Genomic DNA, 17,763 nt, shown 5'->3' with positions numbered 1-17,763 from the left:
TAAAGTTGTGTTCTTCTGCTGGCCACCACCCCTGGGCGCCTGGATATTCCCTCCAAATGGTCTAGGAGCAGGAGCAATACTATACTGCATATGACAGTCCCGTGCTACATAACCCAGTCCACCACATCGGTAGCAGACATTCCTCCCTGCTCGGTATTCTCCCTAGTGTCTCTTTCCACATGTCAGACGAACCTTCTTGCCCCAAATCTCCCGTCTCCCAATCTCTTGCCTCTGAACTTTGCCATATATGTCTCCTCTCCTAGGGCCTCGGCTGGACCCAGCTAGAAATCCTAGAGGCGTGGGCCTCTTCCTTTAACCCGACGTCCCCATGTCCTTCTAACTGCTCTCTTCTACCACTGTGGCCCTGTCAACTAATTCAGAGAAATCCTATACCTTTAGGACCATCACCTGCCTATGGATGTCATGCCGCAAACCCCTTCAAACATTCTTACTTTCTTAACTTCATCTGGCACAATATAGGGAGCAAAGTGTGCAACTCGATAAACTTTACTACATACTGCTGCACTGTTAGTTGCCCCTATCTCAGATTCAGAAACTCTACTATCTTAGTTTCTCGAACAATAGGAGGAAAATAATGATCAAAGAACATCTCCTTGAATCGGTTCCATGACATGACCACTAGTACAGGTCTCTATTCCTCCAGCAACTTCACGATTGTCCACCATCTCTTAGCTGCACCTGTTAGCTTATACGTGGCATATAGGACCCTCTGTTCATCAGTGCAATGAAGCACCACCAATATTTTCTCAATCTCCTACATCCAGCTTTCAGCAACTACAGGATCAACTTCTCTTGAAAACGCTAGAGGATTCATTTTAGCGAACTTCTCTATAGTGCAGCCTTGGTCGACTGATGATCCTCCCTACTCCCTAGAGCTCCGTGCAATCTCAATCATAACTTATTGAGCCATACTACGTAGAACCACGTCTGAATCACCACCGCCCGCACCAAAGAAGCCTACACAATAATCACCACTAGCATGGGCACTACTACCCCCAGGGTCCATCTTTCAAAAGGAACCAAATAGTCGTATGACTCTATCATTATCACCCAACTAATATACTTATTAGATTAAATACCATAATATATTCTTCTATAACCATTCGTCATAACATCCTCAATCTCAATTTAAGATTCAATCCTACCACTCAGAAAACAAGAATCGACGATAGTATCCATAGTTTTCCTGAAATCGTCACCCTAGGAAAAACACACAAACAACCACGAAAGTTCTGCCTCTAGGCCGCAAGATAGAACCCTAAATTCCAATCTCATCCTCTAAAAATAACTGACTTTTATTTCAATCTACCCATCTCCTACTCTCATCAAAATCCATTCCTATACTCTAATATTGTATTTTGCTATTTACTAGAATCTGCAGAATCTAACAACCTAGGCTCTAATACCAATTGTAACGACCTGATTTTTTATTTTTTTTTTTATATACCATAAAATTATACTACTCTGATAACCGGAATAAGGTCTATAACGTCATCCCAATCCAATTGGAGACCGGGAAGCCTGAACATCTATAAAAATTTCCTATGCAACAATAAACAAAAGGACATACATCCACATTTACAATGCCAGAGCTTTAGTATTTCCAAAATATACATACAACATGAACCTTACCAAAAATCTTCCATCTGATCCCCTAGGGACCATTAAAAAATGCATCTTTCCCAAAAATACTCACCCTACAAACAAGGCAATACTGTAGTCCTCCTACCTCCGAGCCTGATATGCTCATCTATCAAGTTCAAGTAAAAAGTGATAAATTACTAGGATGAGACATCTCACGCCCCAAACCCGAAAATGGGACCCAGGGGTGAGAATGTAACCTAACATGTCCCTGTATCCAACAAAATAGCCAAAGATACAAGACAAAGGATGAATGTCCGACCCCGTGGGGTTCCCAGGCACCCTATACACATCCAAACACAACAAAATATATGCAATGGAAATAGGTCATTCTATACATACATGGTACCATACCAGAGTTTGTACAAGAAATGGAGTCCAGGCTCCACACAAACAAAATGTACAACTAGGTGTCAAACATACCCCAAAACAGCAACCTATGAAGCAAAAGTCCTAGCACTTACACAAGCGCTACCCGTAGTGCACCGACCACTACGCTTCCAACACCAGGACGCTAGTTCCGATTACTCGAAGGACCTGTAAAAATGTATGTACAGTAGGGGTGAGACACATCTCAATATCAATAAGGCAAATACATGTAACATTAGTGTGTGGCAATTGAGTGTTATCACGACAGCAAAATATGCACAGTTAAAAGGCATTTCCTATGTTTTCATAATGCAGTTCCACTATAGTGTATACATGCACACACACGCATATGCACGCCCATTATCTACCCGGTGTCGTCACACCCTTCGGCCTAAAGCTGGTCCGAGATATCCTACGTTAGCCAGTAGCCAACCCGCGATACATGGCGCCACTGGCACATGGCTAGTCCCAGACTCCCATGGCATCGTATCGGCACTAACTAGTGGATCCACACCCTTCGATGATCAGTTGAGGCTCACCCCCTCAGATATAGAGTCAAACACTCTTGCCTACATGACAAGCGATAAACACACGCCCTCGGATATAAAGTCGAACACTCTTTCGTACCTGGAACAATTTGGAACCCAGTTCCTACTGCACTTCAACAAAACACAACCATACATGCTCATATAACCAAACAAATCACACCCATTTTCTAATCTAAAATCATGTTTTCCAATCATATACAGTTTAAAACAAAGTCAAGGCATGGCCATCCCTAATACACAGTAAAATCACAATATACCAACAGTTTTCAACAAAACCAAGGATGCAACCCAATACCCCCTTTTTCCCAAAATCGTAACATGAAAAACCCATAATTTTACCCGTAAGATTCTCCCAAATGAGTAACCAAAACTCACATAGAACCGTGAACCACAGTTCTGCTGAGTCTGATTTCAAAAATAACCAATATAAACTGTATTCCCTTAACTTTCCCCCAAACAACAAATCCCGAACTCTGAGGCCCCTAAACAGTGAACCGAGTTCCAAAACCTAAAAATCCCAGTACAGAAGATACTCACAAGAATGTTCTCTACAAAACTACCAAATCAGAATTGAAAACCAAGTCTTACCTCGATTTTACGCCAAAACCCGAAAATAGTCGAACCTAAAATCCGATCCATAGAACTTGTTGAGAATCCTTCTACGATCCTTGTGGTAACTTCAGATCGTCAAATCAGACGATGAACGGTGAAGAAATCTAGAGAGAGAGAGAGTAGGATGAGTTCTAGAGAGATAGAGAGAGAAAATAAGATTTCTTAACTGAGAAGTAATGAAAATGGATATTTATACTACCCTTGACTTAGCAATTCTCGTCAACGAATTGTGTCCTCGTCAACGAGACCTTATAGTCTTCTCGGCAATGAGACTATGACCTCGTCGACGAGCCTGAGATTTTCAATTTTCTAAAACCACTTAGCTTCTCCTCGTCGACGAGCCCTGAATTTCGTCACACTTCACAATACCTCTCGATTTCTCCTCGTCGATGAACACCTGCTCTTTGTCAACGAGAAATGTGAGGCCTTCGTCGATGAAGCCTATTTAATTACCTTTTTACCCCTATCTTATTTTAATTAAACCCACCTATCATGGTTCAGGTTCTTACAGTCTCCCCTCCTTACAAAAATTTCGTCCTCGAAATTTGAAATCTCTCATTCGTGAACTCATACATACAATCAAACACTCATACATACGCTCAACTCTAGAGAAAACTGGTGACTACTACAACGTAGCTCCATCATAACACATACATACATACCCTCACTTATAGAAGAGGAATACCGTGGTTACAACATAAACTATCTCAAGAGTTCACAATACACACTCCTGACGACTAACCACCTATCCCAACCCAAAGTAGGATGACGTACACGTTCTCAAAACAACTGTGGATACTTCTAGTGTATTTCCATTTCCAGTTCCCAAGAAGCTTCCTCAACCTCATGGTTTCACCACAACACCTTTACTAACGGTATCTCTTTAGTATGAAGCTTCTGAACTTTATGGTTTAGAACCTGGACAGGTATCTCCCCATACGCTAAAGTATCCCCAATCTCCAAACCATCATAACTGATAACATGTGATGGATCCAGCACGTACCTCCTCAACATGGATACGTGAAACACATCGTGGACCCTCAAGAGTGCTATGGGTAGTGCAATCTTGTAGGCTACTGGACCCACTTGCTCAAGAACCTCGAATGGTCAGATGTACCCTAGGCTCAGCTTGCCCTCCTTCCAAAATCTCATCACCCCTTTCATTGGAGCGATTCATAGAAATACCTTGCCCCCCACCTTAAACTCTTACTCACGGCTGCGAACATCTGCGTATCTCTTCTGCTGACCCTAAGCTGATTTAATCCTCTCCCGGATCAAACACACCTTCTCAGACGCCTACTGCACAAGTTCAGATCCTTACACTTGACGTTCACCAACCTCGTCCCAACACAAAGGAGATCGACACCTCCAACCATACAAAGCCTCGAACGGTGCCATCCTGATACTAGCTTGGAAGCTGTTATTATAAGTGAATTCTACTAATGGCATAAACTATATCTAGCTACCACCAAAGTCTAACACACATGCTCGCAACATATCTTCCAAGATCTATATCATCCTCTCCGACTATCCATCAGTCTGGGGGTGAAACGTTGTACTGAAAGTAAGCTTCGTCCCCAATGCCTCCTGCAAGTTTATCCAGAATTGAGAAGTAAACCTCGGGTCCCGATTTGACACAATGGACACCGGTACTCCATAGATTCTCACAATATCATGCACATGCATATCTGCTAGCCTACTCAAAGGATAGCTAACCTTCATCAGTATGAAATAAGCAGATTTCGTCAATCTGTCCACGATCACCCAAATAGCATTCGGCCCGTGAAGTGCTGGTGGCAATCCGATAAAGAAATCCATGGAAATATGCTCACATTTTCACACCGGAATAGGCAAAGGCTGCAATGGCCCTGCCGGCCTCTGATGTTCAGCTTTCACCTGCTGACACGTCAGACACTGCTCCATAAACTGAGCAATCTTCCTCTTCATACCACTCCACCAGAAGATCTCACGTAAGTCCCAATACATCTTTGTACTACCAGGATGTACCATATAAAAAGAACGATGAGTTTCCTCCAGAATCATCCTTCTAATCTCATCATCATTCGGAACACATAACCTGGTCCCAAACCTCAGTACACCTCCCTTAGAGATGTTAAACTCTGTAGTCAGTCCCTGTTATACCTTTTCCATAACCTCTGCCAACTCTGCATCACAAGTCTGCGCGGCTTTTATACACTCAAATAAAGTCGGCTAGACGACCAGATTAGCAAAGAAAGCCTGATGATCACCATGCACCAACTCTATACCTGAGCTCTCTAGATCCTGTTTGATGTGATACTGAGTTACAACTGCAGATACAACCGTAGGTCCCGACTTCCGACTCAATGCAACAGCCACCATGTTAGCTCTTTCCAAGTGATTGTTGATGGTGCAATCATAGTCCATAATCAACTCAAGCCACCGTTTCTGCCTCATATTCAACTTCTACGTGAAAAAGTATCTGAGGCTCTTATGGTTAGTGAAGATCTCACACTGTACACTGTATAGATAGTGTCGCTAGATCTTTAGTGCATATACAATAGCAGCCAACTCCAAATCATGTGTAGGGTAATTCTTCTCGTATTCCTTTAGTTGCCGAGAAGCATATGCTACTACCTTACCCTGCTGCATAAGCACACATCCCAAAGGCATCTCTATAAATCACAAACCCACCATCCCTTGAAGGAATGGTCAAAATTGGAGCAATAATCAGTCGGTGCTTCAACTCCTGAAAACACTACTCACAATCACTAGTCCATTCAAACTTTACCCCCTTCCTAGTCAATCGAGTCAGAGGCCTAGACAATTAAGAAAAACCTTCCATGAACCGACGATAATAACTTGCTAGTCCTAGAAAACTCCAAACCTTCTGCACATTCTTTGGCCTAGCCCAGTCGACCACCGCTTCAATCTTACAAGGATCAACTGATATACCCTCACCAGTCACCACATGGCCTTATAATGCCACCTGATTCAACCAGAATTCACACTTCTTTAGTTTAGCATACAACTTCTTCTCTCGTAGAATCTATAACACTAACCTCAGATGATTTCCATGCTCTTCCGAACTCCTTGAGTATACCAGAATATCGTCAATGAATACCACCACGAACCGATCCAGGTACTCATGTAAAACCCTGCTTATCCGCTCCATGAACATTGCCAGAGCATTCGTCAACCCAAAAGGCATGATTAAGAACTTGTAATGGCTATATCTAGTTCGGAAAGCCATCTTCACCACATCCTCAGATCTAACCCTCACCTGATGATATCCCAACCGTACATCAATCTTTGAGAAGACCTGCGTCCCCTGCAACTGGTCAAAAAGATCATTGATATAAGGTAAAGGATAGCGATTCTTCACAGTCATCTCGTTAATCTCACGGTAATCAATGCACATCCGCATCGACCCATCCTTCTTCTTCACAAACAATACTAGAGCTCCCCAAGGTGAAACACTAGGTCGAATGAAACCGCTGTCCAGTAATTCCTGCAACTGCTCCTTTAACTCCAAAGTTCCGCTGGAGCCATCCGGTATGGAGTTTTAGAGATCGGTGTCTTACCTGCCAACAACACTATTGCGAAATCCACCTCACGATCCAGAGGTGAAAAGGGTAAATCATATGGAAACACGTCCGGAAACTTGCTAACTACCCGAATATCCTCGAGCCTCAACTCATCTCACGGCAGTTCCTTCACACAAGCTAGGTATCCCTGACATCCGTCCAAGAGTAGCCTCCTCACTTGTAGTGCCGATAGAATTTATGGCGTCGAATGCACACATGATCCCACAAATTCATACTCCTGCTCCCTAGGAGGACTGAACACTACCACCCTCCTATGAGAGTTGATCACGGCATAACTGGAGAACAAACAATCCATCCCCAGAATGACATCAAACACTAAGATGTCGTATACTACAAGGTTCGCCGGAAGCAGCTTCCTCTATATTACTACTAGGCAGTCTTCCATCATCTTCCTATAAAATGATATACTCCCAGATGGTGTAGTAATAGATAACACTTCGTTCCTGACTTGGGTCTCAACCCCACACCATTTAATAAAGCTCACAAATAAAAAAGAATAGGTTGCACCCGAATCAAACAAAACAAAAGCCTTATTTGAAAGCAATAATAAGGTACCTGTCATTACGTTCCCCGCATGCTCAGCGTCCATTGGAGTAAGAGAGTATACTCTGGCCGGCGCTGTATTTGCCTGAATGGTCCCCCGAGGTATCTGATTGCTCCCCCGGTTCACACTAGATACAAGCATATCTTTCCTCAATGCATGACAATCGCGAGCCATGTGGCCTAACCAACCATAGTTATAGCAGTTACCGCCAAAAGACCGGTTCTCGCCCTCGTGCCATCTGAGGCACCTAGTACAACGATCACTGATCTGGCTCATCCGAGAACCCTGGCGCTCGGTATTCCGACGATAACCCAAACCCTTGCTCTTCTTCTTCCTCGATCCCTAACGAGATCCTGACTGAGAACCAGAAGGTACCGTCCTTTTCCTCGATTCCTGATCCACCTCATCCTCTCGGATACCGGTCTCAATCATCGTGGCTTTATCCACCAACACCGAGAACTCGCAGATCTGAAGCATATTTATGACTAGTTTGGATCAAAGATTTTACTTGAAAAAAGAAGAGAAAAAGAAAATTAGAGGAAAATTCATTTGTTTTACTATATTTTCTCCCTGTATCAAATATCATTTAAAATAAAAATTATTTTAATATGTATCAAATTTATGAAAATGTTTGAGCGTCATTACATTAACAGTAGCTTACAACAGGTTTATATATACAACTTCAACTGATATTGAACTGATCAATAACAGAAAACTTAACAACTCAATAACTAAACTAACAACCCAATAACTAAACTATTGATAAAGCTGATCAATGAGCTGACAACGATAACTGTGAGTTGCTACTATTCATAATACGCCCCCTCAAGTTGGACAGTGTATGTTAATCACGTCCAAGTTGGCAAGTAAATAATGGAAGGCATCTGAACCTAAAGCTTTGGTAAAGAAGTCTGCCAATTGATGACGTGAAGGCACATAAAGCAAATGAGGAAAACTAGACGAAACATGATCTCAAACCAAATGGCAATCTATTTCAATATGTTTGGTTCGTCCGAGAAAAACTAGATTCAATGCAATGTTCATGGCAGCTTGGTTATCACAATATAAATCTACAGATTGCGGATGAGAAACATGGAGATTCTTAAGTAAAGATATTAGCCAAACCAGCTCACATGTGGTTGATGTCATACCCTATATTCGGCTTTAGTAGAGGATCTAGATACTATCGTTTGCCTTTTAGAACGCTAGGAAATGAGAGATAAACTAAGAACGACACAAAAACCAGTAAGATGATCGTCGAGTTATAGAGCAGTTGGCCCAATATGAGTCAATAAGAGCACTAAGTTGAAGACTTGAGATACTGGAAAAGAACAATCCTTGACCAAGACTGGATTTGAGATAACATGAAACACGTTTAGTAGCTTGGATATGAAGAGTACATGGAATGGCCATAAACTGGCTTAGAACTTGAACATTGTAGGTTAGATCAAGCTGATTGATAGTAAGATATAGCAAGCGACCTGTAATGACCTGCTTAATAAATTGGCTTTTTTTTTTTTTTTACACTAATATTCTACATGCTCTGATACCATGCTAGGATAAATCCAACCAAAACCTAAGTAGAGAAAAGCATAAACTGAATAAACATATCCATAACATACAATACCAATACCAGAGTACTACCATGTTTTTCCCCAAAATATACACATATATTTGTTCCCCAAAATACCCTCAACTAGCTAAGGTTTACAAAAACATTCCCAAAAATCTACTCACTTTCTGATAGGGCACTAATGAAGCCCCTCTATTTGCAAGCCTGGTCTGCTCGCCTACCTGGATCACCTGAAAAATATATCAACACTGAGATGAGCCAACGCTCAGCGAGGAGAAATATGCTATTGCTAGTGTATGGCAAATGAACTACTATATATATCATGAAATCTGTTTCCATATAAACATGAATAACTGAATACAAAGTACAGCACCAATAATAAAATACACCACCCTTTTTCCCATGTTGCTTAACATAGCAATACTATAGATTATAATTCAAAGTACTTCTAGTGTACATAAATATGATCCCTGTTTCTGTAAATCCGTACGTATGAAATAGTAATTGAAACTGTTCCCTGTGGCTATCTGTGTGTCATGACTTGCCCCCCTCATTACAGGGTTGTGCGGCCTGTAGGCTGGATTTACCCTAGCTGGCCAACCAGGAATAAATCACTGAACTCCGTCAGTCGATCTACCCACCTTAACCCATATCTGGATAGGAAGCCTGACCTCTTCAAGGGCCTAGGTGATTGACCTTACCACGTATTATCTAAATAGGTGGTTACACTGATAAAGTAACATAGTATCTGTAGCAATGGTACCGTGCTCTGTAGCTGCAAGTCCAACAGGGTCTGATATCATATAATATATTTCTATATATATATATATATATCTGATTTATCATGATTCTGAAGTACTGAAATAACCATGATGCTGCATAAACTGTACTGTAAATCTAAGAACTGTGTAATCATAATATTGTAACTGCATAATCATAATACTGTATCTGCGTAATCATAATACTGATGTTCATATAATCATGGTACTAAAGTATCGTAAAATCAGAATACTGAAATATCGTAAAACATATCTCTATACTGTATTCATAATCACAAGCCACACATTACTTAAATACATAATTTTCATCATATAATAAACTGTATAATATTTTAGAAATGCCTAGAATAGCATATTTCCCTTACCTGACTACTAGGAAGCCCCTATGGAATACTAGCCTCACTCCTGCAGGGCCTCCTACAAAACACCCTGAAACCAACATATGCCAGAACATAATATCAGTATTTATCTGCCTACATCATTTTCTATAACTGCCATAAGGCCAAAAAGGGACTAAAAGACCTTAACCTGAATTTGGGATGAAATCCAACTTTATTTTCCCGACGATCCGCTCTGGCAGATTTACAGAAAACTCTGCCAGAAGTGTCGTGGTAGCTTCGGATCGTTGATCCGGCGACTGGTGGGGCCGAAATCGAAGAGAGAAAGGAGAGGGAGACGTAGAGAGAGAGAGAGACGCGAGAAACGACAAAATATCATGGTTTCCCTCCAGGGAAACGTAGAGAGAGAGAGAGAGAGAGAGAGAGAGAGAGACGCAAGAAACGACAAAATATCACGGTTTCCCTCCTTTTATACTGTCAGATTCTTCGACGAATCCTTCAGTAAATTCGTCGACGAGACCCTGTGTTCGTCGACGAAATTCAGAGTAGCCTAAACCGTCTCTTAATATTTTCTCATCAACGAAACCCTGTGTTCGTCGATGAAATTCTAAAGACCTTCATCGACGAGACCCTGTGTTCATCGACGAAGCTGGGCAATTTCCTGAAATTATTTTTATTCTCCAAAATGCAATGTCGTCGACGAAGTCTACCGCCTCCTTCTGTTTCTGTATCTATTTTCTCTCCCTCCTATTATTATTAAAATTCTATTATTCTTCGGGTCACTACACGACCAACCAGCCTTCTATAAGGTAATGGATCAGCAAGTAACTCACCATTTTCATTGGTAAGTTTGAGATTCTGCACCATTGGAAAAGCAACTGGTTTACATCCTAAAAGACTTAAATCTTGTAGAATGTCTAGGGCATATTTCTTCTGGCAAAGGTAAATACCCCTTGAAGAAAAAACTACCTCCAAACCCAAGAAATAATGTAAGGAACCAAGATCCTTAATCTTAAAATGATCATCAAAAAATGATTTAATGATAGTAATGAAAGACACATTAGAACTAGCAACTATAATGTCATCAACATATATGAGAAAAGCTATAAAATCAACACCATCAACAAGAGTAAACAAGCATAAATCAGCGTTCGATTGAGTGAATCCATAAGATAAAAATGTTGATGTAAGCTTGGAAAACCGTTAACATGAAGCTTGCTTTAAACCATACAAGCTTTTATTCAATCTACAAATCATATTTGCCCCCTAAGCTGCAAATCTAGGAGGAAGCTGCATATACACTTCCTCAAACAAATCACCATGAAGAAAAGCATTATTCACATCAAGCTGGTGAACAAAGAGATTCCAAGAGGCAGCAATAGCAACTAAACACCGAACACTAACAAGCTTAGCAACCGGTGAAAAGGTCTCAATGTAATCTAGACCTTCACGTTGAGTATACCCGACCTTCACGTTGAGTATACCCTTTAGCTACTAAGTGGGCTTTATATCTTTCAATTGAACCATATGAACGATATTTAACTCGATACCCATTTACAGCCAATGGGTTGATGTGTGGGAGGCAAAGCAATTACAATTCATGAATGATTCTCTTCAAGAGCCTTAATCTCAGTAGCCATAGCATCTCTCTAATGAGAAAACTTAACAACTTCATGATAGAACTATGGTTCCTTAGTGGAAGAAACATTAAGAACAAAAGAGTGATAGGAAGGAGATGGTGAAGTATATGAAAGAAATGAACTAAGATCATAGGGCATACTTGAAGAAGGCCAAGAGCAGTGAAGTACAGACGGAACGGGTTGTGAAACATTGGCCAGATTACAATGACAATCGCATAAATATGAGGGAGGATGACAAATACGAGTAGAACGACGGGGAGGAACAAAAACTGGAACATTAGAAGCATTAGAAGGAGAATTAGATGGAGAAGCCAAGGTGTTTGATGGAGAAACCAATGTGTTTGATGGAAAAGGAAAAGAAATATCATCAAAAGGACGTGGAAAAACTAAAGAAGAAGAAAGAGAATTAGAAGTAGAGGTGAGAAAGTTATAAGGAAGAGATGAAAAAGGAAATTGGGTTTCATGAAAAATAACAACATGTGAAATAAAAATTTCATGAGAGTGAAGATCAAACAATCGGTAACCTTTGATAGCAAAAGGATAACCAAGGAATACACACTTCCAAGCTTGAGAACCAAACTTGTGACAAGAGGAAGATAAAGTCGATGCAAAACACAGACAACCAATTACCCGTAAATGATTATAGGAAGGAAGTTTAGAAAATAGAACTTCAAAAGGTGATTTGTTAGACAAAAGAGGAGTAGGCATTTAGTTAATAAGATAGGCTACAGTGAGAATACAATTTGCCCAAAAGGGTAAAGGGAGATCAATGAGCTTGAAATCGAAGAGCACGAACAACATTAAGCAAATGTTGGTGTTTTCGTTCAACCAAATTTTGCTTAGGTGTAGCAACACAAGTGTGTTGGTGTATGATTCCTTTTGAAGCAATAGAATCAAACATAAGAAATTCATGCCCATTATCAATGCGAAGAATTTTGACAGAGGCATGAAACTGGTTTTCAACAAGAATGAAAAAATTCTAAAGAAACATATGTGTCTCACTTTTACTCTTCATTAGAAAAATCCATGTACGTCGAGAGAAATCATCTACTATGGAAAGAAAATAACGAAATCCTTTTAAGGAAGCCCCAGAAAAAGGGTCCCAAATATCAACATGAACAAGTTGAAAACTAAAAGTGGTCACCGAAGTGCTTGAAGGAAATGGCAAGCGATGTTGCTTAGCCATGGGACAAACAGTACAAGGACAATTATTAGCAGACTTAAAAGAAGAAAAATAAAGCAAATCACAAAGTGACAATAGCCTGGAATCAGATGGATGATCAAGCCTTTTATGCCAAACATTGAAAGAAGAATGTGTAACAGTGAGACACCTTGGAGCTGAAACAAAAAGGCAATATCAAATGGTAAAGGCCATTAACCAATTTACCCAATCCAATCGTCCTCCATTGCTACAGGTCATGTACAAAATAGAATGAAGAAAGCAAAATGAAGGAACAAGAAAAATCTGAAACCAATTTACTGGTAGAAATAAGATTGAATGTAAAAGAAGGAACACACAAAACATTCTTTAAAACTAAAGAATTAGAAAGCACAATATTACAAACATGAGTAATAGGTGCTTAAAGACCATTAGGAAGCTTAACAAAACTCGAAACAATGGGTGTAATGGAAGAAAAGAAAGTAACAAAGTTAACCATATGATCAATAGCCCCGATATCAATAATCCATGAAGTGGAAGGAGAGTTAACCATGAGAGAAGCAAAAGCATGAGACTAAGATGAAAAAGAAGAACAAGAATGATAAGAAAGAATACCTATCATGTGAGTTGGAGTTAAAGAAGTACTAGAATGCACTGAATACATAGCAGTAAGTGCAAAAGCAGAAGAAGATTTTGGTGAAACTGATGGCTAAATGAGAGCTAGTAACTACTAACATTGCTCTTGAGTAGAAGGCAATGATGGAGAATCAAAAGTAAGCTCAATAGAAACATTGTGAGTTGACCTCAGTGCTGTAGATTTGGACTTAGTAAATTTGTATCCGGGAGGGAAACAATGCAACCGATAACATTTTTCCACAATGTGACATGTTATACCACAATGCTAACAAACACGATGATCTTTCTTGATGGAAGATTTTGTGTTAATGCGTGTGGAAGATGCTGGAACAGAAGAACTAATCATTACAGCTGAATCAAAAAGAGGAGCATATCGAATTGCAATATTTCATTGACTCTCTTCTTGAAGCAAGAGAGAAAATACTTTGTTGATCAACGGAAGAGGATCAAGTAAAAGAATCTGACCCCATATGTGACTATAGGATTCATTCAACCCCATTAGAAATTGCAAAACATGATCATAGTGTTGAAAATCCACAACAGATCGGATAGCACCACAAAAACAAGCAAGAACACAAGGAAAAAAAAAAAAAAAGGACGATAGCTTTGAAATTCATCCCAATAACCCTTCAACTGAGTATAATACTGAGTAACAGAAAATTCACCTAGAGATAAATCCGAGATAGCTTTCTTGAGTTGAAAGATGCGAGGACCGCTGCTGCGAGAGAAACAATCATGAAAATCCAACCAAATCGCACGAGCAGTAGTCACATAGATGACACTGGCTGCAATCTACTTAGAAATTGAATTGAGAAGCCATGCCACAACCATGCTATTACAGCGGCTCCATCGATAGCTAAGAGAATCAGAAATCAGTGGTTAAGGGAGAGAGCCATCAATGAAAACTATTTTATTCCTTGCATTCAATGAAGTGAGCATGGATCAACTCCATGTATGATAGTTATCTTCGGTCAAGACATGAGAAACAAGAACAGGACTACTGGGATGATCTAAATTACAGAGATAATATGGATTGACAAAATCATCAATGGTTGATGAAGGAGAAGAAGAAGGTGGAATGACAGATGCAGATGGAGAAGAGAAAATTGGAACAACGACCATTAGAGAAGCTTGAGAGAAAACACTCTAAAGTAGCTCTCATACCATATCAAATTTATGAAAATGTTTCAGCTTCATTACATTAGCAATAGATTACAGCAGGTTTATATTTACGACTTCAAATGATATTTAACTGATCAATTGCAGAACACTTAACTACTCAATAACTAAACTAACAACTTAATAACTAAACTATTGATAAAACTTATCAATGAGCTAGCAAGGATAACTAAGCTATTCATAACAATATGATTAAAAAATAAGAAAAATCAAATTTATTCATTGATTTCATATATTTTTTATTTCCTTTCTCACTTTCCTATATAATTGAAAATAAAAAAGTAAAATCCTTCCTCTTCCCTATTATTTTCCAAGTTCCAAACAGACTATTAAAGAAAAAACATGAACCCAGCCTTCAAATTCTCGTGTTTCTTTCTGAAACATCCAGACATGTGAACCTAATCCATATATAGTCCGTACGCAGATGTATGTCTAAAGTAGATTAAAATTCTACCTGTGATCAGGAATGATGCATATGGTCAGAAACTGTGTCCGCTGTTTGTAAACCTGGCGAAGACAAATTAGGTGAAACACTTGCTTCTCCCATGTTGAAGGAACACAAGCTTATGTCCGAGCTTACGGCTTCTTCTTGCAATGTAAAATCTATGTGATTCGCTTGGATCGATGCGTCTGTTGCTAGACAGAAAACAGAGCCATTATTGCCCCAAAACAGCATTTTGTCCTCTTAAGCTTTTCACCTCTACCACACACATCTTGTGAGAAAAACTTAGCGTATGAGCTCCCTTGTGGCGCTCACTTCGTCCAATTGCCTCCCTCCCACAGCCCTTATGAACTACAACGAGTTCACCACATGATTACACCACGAATTTCATTGCAAACACTATATTTGTTTTTCGAAATTTTGACGCTTGATTCCTAAGGATGATATCTTAGGTAGTTTTATCCTTGTACCCTGGAAAGCAAGATCTGCTGGGATTCTGATGATACGGTACAGAAAATCTGGTTCTTACCCTCTTGACCTTGAGGGAATAGGAACCATGGCATGTGTTGAGAGACGACTGGGCACCCGCGACCTCAATTTACCCATTATCTGCAATTTTAATTTGCACAAAAATATTATGCAATTGATATTGTATGTGTGAATGGTCTATATGTGTGTATGAAGCAGCATTCACATACAAAAAAAAAAAAAAACACATGGATGAGCATTCCAAAAGATGAATAAAAAGCATGTAATTTCCCATGATTGACGGATATGTGTTAGCAAAAGATGAATAAAAAGCCTGTAATTTCCCATGATTGACAGATATGTGTTAGCACCACCTTCAAGAAGACCGAGAGACTGCATGTCATTGCAGCACCAACATCAACAACAATATTGAACAACAGTTGTCTAGAGAGAGAGAGGGAGAAAAATGAACCTGCAGCCAGGGGATCTGAGGATCTGAGATTGGAAATGAGTAGATGAGGCTCCCCAAATTGTGAGAAAGCTAGCAGCCGATTCTTCATGCAGAGGTATGGATTTGGAAGAAGACGGGCCTTTTGCGTGTTAATTGGTAGCAGCTGCGTAACCCTACATCAGTTATTTACTCTTTACCCATACAATAGGGGCCAAGCCACCGACTCTCCTCATGCCTGTGGCCTTCAGGGATAAGGATGGACATGCGGCGTGGGCTCCCATATTTATAAACACAAAGGGGTTTCCAAGTTTGTGAACTTGAGAATACGCGTTAATTTTTTAAAAATAAAAAAATAAAAAAATTATTAAAAGAGCCAAAAGCAAAAAGTTTAGATCTTCTGAATGACATAGAGATACTTGTTGATTTTTATTTTTTGATTTATGTTTCCTTAAAACATTTGTAATTGATACGTCGCGGTTTTACTTATTTCCTACTTGGGCTACCATTGGGAGTTAAAAGTGGCTGCAAAACCATACCAGATCCAATTGTGGAAAGCTTGGAAACTAAACTAGCTGTCTTGAAGGCAAAATCGCTATCTTGGAAGGTAGGATCATACTCATTCAAGCTGCATTATCCAAACTCCCTGTTTACTTCATGTCTTATTCTTAATTCCAATGAATGTAGCTTATAAACTCAAAAGTCTTCAAAGGAACTTCTGGTGGCAAGGATATTCAAACAGGTTTAAATACCCTTTGATTAAATGGAATAGTCTAAAAAAAAAAAAGGCGTACCCAATGCACAAGGCTCCAACTTTGAGTGGGGTCTGGGAAAGGTGGATGTCAGCAAGCCTTACCCCTATTTTTGGGAAGACAATAGTGTGGCTGATTTTCTCGTTAGAGAAGAAGAAATGGGAAACAATGTTATTTACGAAGAACAATATCTTTTACCACATTCTCTGAAAGGTATCCTTTCGATGAATAGATTGGGTCTCACTTCCTTTCGTCATTAGTTCAACCTCTCGGATTTTGTTTGGTAGGTTTAGCATTTTTTATTTTTTTATTTTATTTTATTTTATTATTTTTATTTTTGATAAGCCTATTTAGATTTGTTTCTTATTTAGTTTTGTTTGGATTTGTAGTCTTTTTTTGGTTGGTTATTGGTATTGTTTTTGGGAGGCCCTTAATTTTTTTATCTGTAATCTACCAATGCTTGTCATGTAACCATAGTATTCATCGGCTAAAAGTGAGGGCATATCTATAAATAAATGGAGGTGACGCCCTCCTTACTTTAAAAAAAAAACCTTACCCCCATTTTTGGAGAGGCCGCTCCCAAGTCTCGAACCAGAGACCACCCGTATCAAGGCGGAGGCACTTGCCATCGCACCAAGGCGCGACCTCTCTTAAATGGAATAATCTATACCCCAAAATATTAGATGGAGGTCTGGGCATCAAACTCTGTAGTTGATGAATGAGGCCAAAGTGAAAATGGAAATTCTACATAGAAAAAGACATATTATAGAGATAGTTTTATTTGTTAAAGATATTTTAGTCATTTAATTTTTATGAAACGTATATAACAAATATTTTGTAATAATGTAATTATTTAAGTATTTTTTCTAAATTATTTGCATTATTTATTTTTTATAGTTTTTCATATTTTAAAAATAGTAATTTAATTATGTTTTCATGCTTATGTCAACTGATTCATCTGACTTAGTTATTGGACATTCAATTCACTAATAAGTTAAATTTTTTTTAAAAAAAATATTATAATTAA

At 39.3% G+C, this 17,763-nt stretch overlaps 1 long non-coding RNA gene across 2 annotated transcripts; it reads right to left on the bottom strand.

The window, feature by feature from the left end:
• Window positions 1-1,974: 1,974 nt before the first annotated feature.
• On the bottom strand, window positions 1,975-16,266 carry LOC131153208 (uncharacterized). 2 transcript variants are annotated; one of them, XR_009136187.1, is made up of 5 exons: window positions 16,009-16,266; window positions 15,081-15,677; window positions 9,060-9,125; window positions 7,334-7,790; window positions 1,975-2,199 (listed from the first exon to the last, which is right to left on the bottom strand). It is a non-coding gene; the product is annotated as an uncharacterized LOC131153208 (long non-coding RNA). The 2 variants fall into 2 exon arrangements; XR_009136188.1 differs by lacking the exon at window positions 7,334-7,790.
• Window positions 16,267-17,763: the final 1,497 nt, after the last annotated feature.

This window comes from Malania oleifera, chromosome 4 (genome assembly GCF_029873635.1).
Source record: "Malania oleifera isolate guangnan ecotype guangnan chromosome 4, ASM2987363v1, whole genome shotgun sequence".
Classification (NCBI taxonomy): domain Eukaryota; kingdom Viridiplantae; phylum Streptophyta; class Magnoliopsida; order Santalales; family Ximeniaceae; genus Malania; species Malania oleifera.
This window is presented reverse-complemented; position numbering and strand designations above follow the sequence as displayed.